Source organism: Otolemur garnettii, unplaced genomic scaffold (assembly GCF_000181295.1).
Source record: "Otolemur garnettii isolate 467f Iridium unplaced genomic scaffold, OtoGar3 scaffold00210, whole genome shotgun sequence".
Classification (NCBI taxonomy): domain Eukaryota; kingdom Metazoa; phylum Chordata; class Mammalia; order Primates; family Galagidae; genus Otolemur; species Otolemur garnettii.
Genome location: NW_003852605.1, coordinates 359,636 through 370,717, shown reverse-complemented (window position 1 = coordinate 370,717; position 11,082 = coordinate 359,636). Strand labels below are relative to the sequence as shown.

The window sequence follows — 11,082 nt, the reverse complement described above, 5'->3', positions numbered from 1 at the left end:
TGGTGTCATAGCTTATAGCAACCTCAAACTCCTGGGCTCAAGTGATTCTCTTGCCTCAGCCTCTGGAGTAGCTGGGACTACAGACACCCGCCACAACGCCCAGCTACTTTTAGAGACTGGGTCTCAGCTGGTCTCTAACTCCTGAGCTCAAGCAATCCACCTGACTCAGCCTCCCAGAGTGTTGAGCCACTGCACCTGGCCCAGGATCAACATTTTTTAAAAAGGGGAATACTGGCACCCATAGCACGGTGTTATAGTGCTGGCCACATTCACCAAAGTTAGCGGGTTCAAACCCAGCCTAGGCCAGTTAAACAACAATGACAACTGCAAAAAAAAAATAGCTGAGCATTATGGCAGGCACCTGTAGTCTCAACTACTTGGGAGGCTGAGGCAAGAGAATCACTTAAACCAAAGAGTTTGAGGTTGCTGTGAGCTATGACGCCATGGCACTCTACCAAGTGTGACATAGTGAGACTCAGTCTCAAAAATAAATAAATAAATAAATAAATAATAAAAAAATAAAAAGGGAAATATAATGAAATAGAAAAAATATCAGGCTCGGCACCTGTAGCTCAAGCAGCTAAGGTGCCAGTCACATACATCAGAGCTGGTGGTTTGAATCCAGCCCGGGCCTGCCAAACACCAATGACAACTACAACCAAAAAATAGCCAGGCATTGTGACGGGTGCCTATAGTCCCAGCTACTTGGGAGGCTGAGGCAAGAGAATCACTTAAGCCCAGGAGCTGAAGGTTACTGTGAGCTGTGATGCCATGGCACACTACCCAGGATGGCAGCTTGAAGTCTATCTCAAAAAAAAAAAAAAGAAAAAATATCAGAGTGCTTCTGTCCATAGCATGGCTAAGCATTAGTTTATAAAATTCATATTTATGGCATCTATTACTAAAACACATACAAATAAATATTTATATTACATATAATGGGTCACAGTGTAAAATCTACTTATTAAGGTCAAAGACTAAAATGTTTGAAAGCCACAGTTCTAATTACTCAAGCAAACTCAACCCACCTAGTAGCTATAGGCACTTTTCCTTTCAATATATTAGCCCAACTACTCAGCCCTCACAGCTCGCTCTATGAGTCCTAAAAATAACCAAACACTCTCTCAAAAATCTAGCACCTCTTAACAATTACTGGGTACCACTTTGGAAAGCCTCCTGATGATATCAGGGTCAGCCATTAAATCCCTAGCCTTGGTCTATCCCCACTCCCAATTGAGGTTTACAGTTATGGCTGAGCCCCGATTCTACTCAATATCCTCTAATTCCCAAATAACTAAGACCAGGTTATTGAATAATAATAACAATAACAACCAACATTTATTAAGTGCTTACTATTCTGAATACTTTAAAGGTATTACCAATGTAGTCCTCATCATAGCCATGATATAAACATGCTACCATTATTCTCATTACTAAAAAAAGAGAGGTTAAGATCAGACCAGTGATAAGTAGAAAACTAGCCTTTCCTGAATATCTTTTTGCCTGGTTACTCACATATAAATTACACTAACCAGAAGTAGTCCTGTCCATATGTAAGACATTTAGAAGAAAAGCCTCTGCTATGGGCTTCTCACGTAAGAGATCTCACAAAATAACACAAACACACCAAAAAAATGTATTAAAGAAATGGGCTGGCTCGGCGCCTGTGGCTCAAGTGGCTAAGGCGCCAGCCACATACACCTAAGGTGGCAGGTTCGAATCCCCAGCCCGGGCCCACCAAACAACAATGATGGCTGCAACCAAAAAATGGCCAGGTGTTGTGGCGGGCGCCTATAGTCCCAGCTACTTGGGAGGCTGAGGCAGGAGACTTGCTTGAGCCCAGGAGTTGGAGGTTGCTGTGAGTGTGATGCCATGGCACTCTACCCAGGGGGATAGCTTGAGGCTCCGTCTCAAAAAAAAAAAAAAAAGAAATGGGCTGCCTATGTTATAAGATCTGGCATTCTACAAAGGCAAAGTAGAATCTTCGAAATCCATTCACGTGACTTACACTGTTCATACCCCAGGAAAACACCTATCCACATCTTTCTTCCTATACCTTTACAGAAAAAAAAAAAAAGGGCAACTATTACCAGAATGCTATTTACGAGCTGTGAAACTATAGACTTCAGAGAGAATTCTGCCTAAGAACATAGAATATTTGAGCAGCACAAGATCTTAGAAATAAAAAGACAAATTAACTGTCTATTACAACAATTCATGGTATCTGAAGGATCAAGAGAGAGTCAAACATCCACTACTTGATTTCTTTCTGTTCCAATTCATGGTTCTATAGGTATTCAAAATTTATCTCCGTATTCATAACAGCAGCACAAGGAAAATATTTTGCAGAATTAAGGAATTCATATTACTAGTAAATGTATTTCTGTGCAGTGTAAATATATAATAACATAAAAAGGAGACCAATTTTTTACACTGATCGAAAGTTTGAATAGTTAATGCTAAAATCACAATTTATTTTTATGACACTATGTAGTTTAGTAATACATAGAAATCAAAAACGTGTAAGTTAGCCTATTTGAATAATTTTAGGCTGGGCGCGAGGGCTCATGCCTATAAATCCTAGCACTCTGGGAGGCCAAGGCAGGAAGATCACTCGAGCGCAGGAGTTCAAGACTAGCCTAAGCAAGATTTTTCTATTTGTAAAAACAGAAAAACTACCTGGGCATGATGGCACATGTCTGTAGTCTCAGCTACTTGGGATGCTAAGGCGGAAAGATTGCTTGAGCCCAGGAGTCTGAGGTTGCTATGAGCCGGGCTGAGGCCATGACACTCTAGCCCATACAACAGAGCAAGACTCTGTCTCAAAAAATAAACACATATATACATAAATTTAAATATTTAAAAGAAAAATAACTTTTTTAAGGTATGAAAAATTTTAATTTTTTATACTTTATGTATTTGATAAAAATATATTCAATCTTGGTACTATCTGAGAGTACTATATCTTATTTTTAAATCCTAGAGATTGATGAAAATGAGTACAAGTTGTGATGGTAACAGACAGAAAAAGAAGAAAGTGGACCTCAGAAGAGAAAAATCAAGAAAAATCAACAAATAAGGTAGTCTACCTAAATTTGAAAATAAAATCTAACAATGAAAGTGAACAAACTTTAATCGTATACAAAAAGAAGAAATATAAGAACAGCCTGAGCAGGAGCGGCGCCTGTGGCTCAGTAAAAAGGGCTCCTGCCCCATATACAGAGGGTGGTGGGTTCGAACCCTGCCCAGCCAGACTGCAACAAAAAATAACCAGGTGTTGTGGCAGGCACCTGTAGTCCCAGCTACTTGGGAGGCTGAGGCAAGAGAATCACCTAAGGCAAGAGAATCACCTAAGCCCAGGAGTTGGAGGTTGCTGTGAGCGGTGATGCCATAGCACTCTACTGAGGGCAATAGAGTGTCTTTAACAAGTACTGAGCAAACAGAAACTAATCATAGTATTAAAAAAAAAAAAAAGGCAAGTAAATGCCAATATTAAAAAATGCTGATCTTGGCTCGGCACCTGTAGCACAGTGGTGGTTACGGCACTAGCCACAAACACCGAGGCTGACGGGTTCGAAACCAGCCCGGGCCACCTGAACAACAACAACAACAACTGCACTATGGTGGGTGCCTATAATCCCAGCTACTTGGGAGGCTGAGGCAAGAGAATCACTTAAGCCCTAGAGTTTGAGGTAGCTGTGAGCTGTGAGTTGTGATGCTACAGCACTCTACCAAAGGTGACATAGAGAGACTGTCTTAAAAAGGAAAAAAAAAACAAAAAACACTGATCTTAAAATAACATTACAGCCAGGTGCAGTAGCTCACGCCTGTAATCCTAACACTATGGCAGACTGAGGCAGGTGGATTGCCTGAGCTCATGAGTTGGAGACCAGCCTAAGCCACAGCAAGACCTCCTATCTAAAAATAGTGGGGTGTTGTGGTAGGCACCTGTAATCCCAGCTACTTGGGAGGCTAAGGCAAGAGAATCTCTTAAGCCCAAGAATTTGAGGTTGTTATGAGCTGTGACACCACAGCACTCTACCAAGGGTGACAAAGTGACACTCTGTCTTAAAAAAAAAAAAAAAAATGGGGCCATCTAAGATGTCGAAGCGAAGACACGGGGGGTTCCCTGGTGCGAAATTCCGGCTTTCCCTGGGTCTTCTGGTAGGAGCCGTGATCAACTGTGCTGACAATACAGGGGACCAAGGGACGACTCAACAGACTTCTGGCTGCTGGTGTGGGTGACATGGTGATGGCTACAGTTAAGAAAGGCAAACCAAAGCTCAGAAAAAAGGTTCATCGGCAGTGGTAATATGACAGCAGAAGTCATACTGGAGAAAAGATGGTGTGTTTCTTTATTGTGAAGATAATGCAGGGGTCATAGTGAACAATAAAGGCGAAATGGAAGGTTCTGCCATTACAGAACCAGTTGCAAAGGAGTGTGCAGACTTGTGGCCAAGGACTGCCTCCAATGCTGGCAGCACTGCATAATTCTCCAGTATATTTCTAGAAAACATTAAAACATGTGTGATCAAAAAAAAAAAAATTACCTCTCCAATATTTAACCAAATATTTTCCCCCTGTGTTTTAACAATAAAATAATCATAGAAAACAATGAAAAGGCTGTAACGCTATGGCACTCTACCCAGGGAGACAGCGTGAGACTATCTCAAAAAAATAAATACTAATAAAAAGCAGGTGTATAAACCTCTTAACTCAGTGTGTAACCAAGAAAAATTAAGCATGTAAGTTACTGAGATGATCTCTGCTTAAGTGAACATTCCTTATTTGTTTTGTATATGTAAACTCCTCTACACAGAACAAGAAACACTGTTGAGGTGTCCAGAATTATAATGAAAGTGATGATCTGATAGACTGGTAGTAGGGAGAGTTGGATATACTTTGGTTTGAATGGATGACTTCTATTCATATTTAGTAAAGTTTGTAAGTTGAAAGTTCTTCAGTTTTAATCTAAATTAAAGAATTCGTGAAATGAAAAGTCCCCCCCCCAAAAATAATGAAATAAATAAATAAATAAATAAAAGAATTATACAGATATATAGATCACAACTTTCATTTTAAATGAAATTATAAATTTAGCCAGTAATAAATAAATTATATCTGATTTTAAAAAAATTATACAGCTCTATAGATCATAACAGGAAGAAAAGTCAAGTTAAACAACAAACTTTACATACTATACATATTATTGAAGTACCTTAAGATGAAACTAAGAAAATAAAAATAAGTAAGAATTTCCCTAACTTTACATTTGATGCAAAATTTATAGATTTTTTTATTTGAGAGAACTAAAACAAAGCAAACAAACAAAACAAAAACCCTTTTAACTTTAGGCACTGACCTAAAAGACTGGCAAACCTATAACTATGACATTATTGATACAGAACTAGCCATTCTGCTACAGTTACCATAAGGTTAGTCAAAATATATGAGCCAAAAGTTTTCAAGCACTGGGAAACAGGTAAATGCAAGAATGCAAACCCAGAAAGAAGGAAAACTCAAAAGACAGGCTGTCCCCTCCACTGCCTGCGAACAATTTCTTTACAGTGGCAGAGAAAGCAACAGTGCAAGCAGAGCCCAGCAGTTCCCTAACTCAGAAGTACAGGTTCAATTTGAGCTAATCAAACAGACCTTGCAAGATCCTCAAGAAAAATCATATGGCAGGCCATCAAAAAAGTCTCAAGAAATTTCAAAAGACTGAAATTCCATAAATCATGCTTAAATCATAAAAGAATTCAGAGTGCTGCTAAAGGAATGTTTGGAGGGACATTCATCACTTTAACTCTTTATATCAAAAAAGATCTGGGGTGGCACCCATGGCTCAGTGATAGAGCGCTGGCCACATACACCCAGGCTGGTGGGTTCGAACCTGACCCGGGCCAGCTAGAACAATGACAACTGCAACAAAAAATAGCTGGGCATTGTGGCGGGTACCTGTAGTCCCAGCTACCTGGGAGGCTGAGGCAAGAGAATCACTTAAGCCCCAGAGTTGGAGGTTGCTATAAGCTGTGATGTCACAGCACTCTACCCAGAGTGACAGCTTGAGGCTCTGTCTAAAAAAAACCAAAAACAACAACAAAAAGATCTGAAATCACTAATCTATACCTCCACATTAAAAACTGGAAACTATATTTTAAAAAAAAGTACATTCAAAACATAAAAGTAAAGAAAAATAATAGACCAGGAGAGGTGGCTCACGCCTGTAATCCCAGCACTTGGGAGGCTGAGGCAGGTGGATTGCCTGAGCTCACAGGTTTGAGACCAGCCCAAGCCAGAGCGAGACCCCATCTCTAAAAAATAGCCAGGAATTGTGGAGAGTGCCTGTAGTCCCAGCTACTTGGGAGGCCAAGGCAAGAGGATCACTTGAACCCAAGTTTTTTTTTTTTTAAGAGACAGAGTCTCACTTTATTACCCTTGGTAGAGTGCCAGGGTGTCACAGCTCACAGCAACTTCCAACTCCTGGGCTTAGGTGATTCTCTTGTCTCAGCCTCCCGAGTAGCTGGGACCACAAGTGCCCGCCACAATGCCTGGCTATTTTTTTGTTGTTGTTGCTGCAGTTTGGCCAGGGCCGGGTTTGAAACCCACCACCCTCAGTGTATGGGGCCAGCGCCCTACTCACTGAGCTACAGGTGCCGCCCTGTGAACCCAAGAGTTTAAGGTTGCTATGAGCTTTGATGCCCCAGGACTCTACTGAGGGCAAATAAACTGAAACTCTGTCTGAAAAAGAAAAAGAGGAAAAGAGAAGAAAATAATAAATCAGTGACAGAAAAAAAAATAAACAAAACCAAAAATTGGTTCTTTGGAAAAAAAAAAAAGATACTAATGAGACAAATCAAGGAGAGAAAACACAAATTACCATCTCAGGAATAAATGATACTGTTTTTATTTATTTATTATTTCAGATAAAAATAATATAAAGGCACATATGATTAGGTTACACTGTTTGCATCTGCAAGTGTTGAGCCCTTCATCCAAGAGGTGTGCCATACCTCTACGTCATGACTGTTAGTTAAGAGCTTACTAAACCTCCTCCACTCTCCCCTCTCCCTCTTCCCCAGCCATCTGAATTAGTGTTTTTCTCTCATGTGGACTTGTAGTTGTTCATCTATTAGCTTCATATTAGTATTAAGTACACTGGATACTTGCTTTTCCATTCTCGTGATTACTTTTCTTAAGAGGATGTTCTCCAAATCTATCCAGGTAAATATAAAAGATGTAAAGTCTCCATCTTTCCGTATGGCTGAATAGTATTCCATGGTATACATATACCATACCTTATTTATCCATTCATGAGTGGATGGGCACTTGAGTTGTTTCCACATCTTGGCAAATGTGAAACTGAACTGCAATATACATTTTACTGTAAATATAATGACTTTTTTTCTTCTGAGTAGATACTTAGTAATGGAATTGCAGGATCAAAGGGAAGGTCTGTTTTTAGCTCTTTGAGGATTCTCCATACTTCTTTCTAGAAAGGCTGTATTAATTTGCAATCCCAATGCCTCCAGATCACAAAAGATCTAAAGACAGTAAAAGAATAAGAGAATAGCATGAATAGTTTGTGCTAAGAAATTCTATAAGTTACAGAAAATAGACAAAAGCACAAAAAACAACTTGACCAAAACTGAAAACATGAATTATGCTAAATGACATAATGGGCACGAATGGACAAACGCTGTATAATTCCACTCGTATACAATACTTAGAAGAGGCAAAAGCAGAACAGAGATTGCCAGGAGTGGGGGGAAGGGAAGAATGGTGCAACTGCTTAATGAGTACAGGGTTAGTACTTGGGTGACGGAAAAGTTTTCGAAATAGATAGTGATGATAGTGTCATTACACTGTACACTTTAAAATGGTTAAAATGGAAATTTTTATTATTTTCATCTTAGCACAATTTTTTTAGACTTTTTTCTCTTTTTTTCTTTTTCTTTTTTGAGACAGTTTCACAATCTCCCCCTTGGTAGAGTACCGTTGTATCACAGCTCACAGCAACTTCAAACTCTTGGGCTGAAGCAATTTTCTTGCCTCAGCCTCCCAAGTAGCTAGACTACAGGCACTTGCCACAACACCTGGCTTTTTCTTTGTTGCAGCTGTCATTGTTGTTTTAACAGGCCCAGGCTAGGTGTATGTGGCTGGTGCCCTAACCACTGAGCTATGGACACCGAGCCTAAAACTATTTTAGCCAACAGAATTTTCACAAAACTTGATAGTACTAAAAAGTGGCACTGTAATAAAATATAAGAAATTTAAAAGGCAGCACCTGTGGCTCAGTGAGTAGGGCACTGGCCCCATATACCGAGGGTGGTAGGTTCAAACCCAGTTCCAGTCAAACTGCAACAAAAAAATAGCCAGGTGTTGTGGCAGGCGCCTGTAATCCCAGCTACTTGGGAGGCTGAGGCAAAGAAAATCACCTAAGACCAAGAGCTGGAGGTTGCTGTGAGCTGTGATGCCACAGCACTCTACCAAAGCTGAGAAAGTGCGACTCTGTCTCTAAAAAAAAAAACAAAACAAAACAAAAAAACCCCCTGAAATTTAAAGCAAGAAAATGGAGAAAGTAGGTTTGCATGAGGTATTAGTTTTCTACTGCATAAGAAATTACCACAAACTTTGCCATTTAACACAAATACATATTTATTATCTCGAAGTTTCTGAGGCAGAAATTCAAGCACAGCTTAGCTGGGTCCTCTGCTTAGAGTCCTACAAGGTTACAATCAAGGTGTCTCTGGAGCTATATATGAAGAATTGATTCAGTTAGAACTCACTTCTAAGTTCATTCAAGTAATCGGCAGAATTCATTTCCACGTGGCCATAGGATTGAGGGCCCTATCTTCCTGCTGGTCATCAGCTGAAGTTACCCTCAGCTCCTAGAAACTAGCCAAAGTTCTTGCCACGTGGGCTTTCCCAACAGGTGGAGAATCTCTGTGCTAAATCTACCACTTATCTATATACTATAATTGTCATAAGAATGACATCCCATAACCTTTGCCATGTTCTATTGATGAGAAGCACGTCACAGGCACTGCCCACACTCAGAAGTCTATGATTAAATGAAACCATGAATACCAAGTGGAGAGAATACAGGACTTACTACCTTAGATCATATCCCCCATACACGACTATGAACAAGATTCATCAACAAATAATACCCAGACTGAATCTATAGACTACTTTAGGATTATAATACATCAAGGTTTAATCTCAATATATTGTTCTTTTTGGCTTTCTTTTCTCAATGCTCTATAATATTCTAGCATTGAAAAGACTAAACAATATCTCAAGAAACATTATATGACTCTAGATATTGCCTTAAGAGACCATTAAAAAACTGCAACATAAGTAAAAGCAATTTATAAGATAACATTAAAATATTATATAGTATCTTCACTGATAATGACAATGTATCATGAGACTTCATTACAACATTTGATGTGTAAAATTCATAGTTCATTTTTAAATCCATATATTGCTTTAAGAATATTTTTGGTCATTTCAAATTTTTATTGCCACAGCACAGCAAATGTCCTCTAAATAGAAATTCATTTCTTTTTAACCTAAGAAATAAAAACACCCCAAAAGTCTATTTCATTTGACATTGTTTTCAAAAGAACACAACTTTTAAGAAAACTTTGATTACCACATGGTGATTTTGCTGAAATAAAGCCAAAAACAGCATGCACATTTTAGTAATTAATAAATTTGCTGTTCTTGCTCCTTCAAGCAGATGAAAACCTACATATGTGTGTATTAATTCAACTGTCATCTTTGCTATTTTGCTGATTTTCGATCATATAAAAATTGACAATGAAACTGGTTATATCATATGCTAGGTTCTCTCATAAATGATAAGTTCTTTCCTTTAATCTTTAAATACTTTTATTTCATATCTGGATGAGGATCAGTATTTTTTTTCCTTAACTGTCTGTTAAACAGTTATGGGAGTCTTCCACCAAAATGTCCCATGGACTCACCTGATAGAGTCACATCAGAGAAATACACCTCATGTGGACTGCCCAGGCACTTCAGTTCCTGGCTGCCATATGTGAATCTGAAATGGCAATCTGCAGTTGACTCCCAGACGTAAATCTGCAGTTTGCTGAATCTCCATTATTCCAATTCTCATTTTCCTCTATATAACTAGGTTTTGTTTCAACACAACACATATTTATTAAGTCCAATGGGACTTAGTTACTCCCATTGGTAACAGTAATGACTGGGACACTGATTTTATTGCCTGGCCAATCCCAGGTATATACCCTAAGAGAAATGAAAACATGCTCATAAAAAAACTTAGGCATTGGGCTGGGTACAATAGCCCACACCTGTAATCCTAGCACTCCAGAAGGCCCAGGCAGGTGGACTGCTTGAGCTCACAGGTTTGAGAACAGCCTAGGCAAAAAGCAAGACTCCATCTCTAAATATAGCTGGGCATTGTGGTGGGCACCTGTAGTCCCAGCTACTCAGGAGGCTGAGGCAAGAGAATCAATTGAGCCCAAGAGTTTGAGGTTGCTATGAACTATGACATTGCAACACTCTACCAAGGGCATCAAAGTAAGACTCTGTCTCAAAAAAAGAAGAAAAAATACTATATAGAGGCAGCCAGATATACTAGAGTAGATACTGTATGATCTTCATTAATAGGAAACTTTACCACAGTAAAATACCACAAAACTACTATAGTACCAAAAAGCAAATCAGTGATTGCATGGGGCCAAAAAGTAGAAGATGGAACTGACTGCAAAACTAAACAAGGAATATTTTGGGCTAATAAAATGTTCAACGTATTAATTGTGGTGGTAGTTACACGGGTGTGTGTGTACATACTTATCAAAACTCATCAAACAAAACTTTTTGAGGACCTCAGAGTTTGTTTCTATAGGTTATACTACATAACTATCAATAATTACTGTGTTAAAAATGGAAACTGAGCCCAGGCATGGTGGCTTACACCTGTAATCCCAGCACTTTGGGAGGCCAAAGAGGAAGGATCACTTCAGGTCATGGGTTTGAAATCAGCCTGAGCAACATAGCAAGATCCTGTTTCTACAAAAAAAAAAAAAA

The 11,082-nt window shown here is 39.1% G+C and overlaps 1 protein-coding gene and 1 pseudogene across 1 annotated transcript in view; one reads left to right on the top strand and one right to left on the bottom strand.

Annotated features, from left to right (window-relative positions):
- MAST2 (microtubule associated serine/threonine kinase 2) overlaps positions 1–11,082 on the bottom strand; it is a 202,383-nt gene that overhangs the window by 92,160 nt on the left and 99,141 nt on the right. The gene's annotated exons all lie outside the window — the stretch shown is intronic.
- Positions 4,102–4,491, top strand: LOC100952256 (annotated as a pseudogene).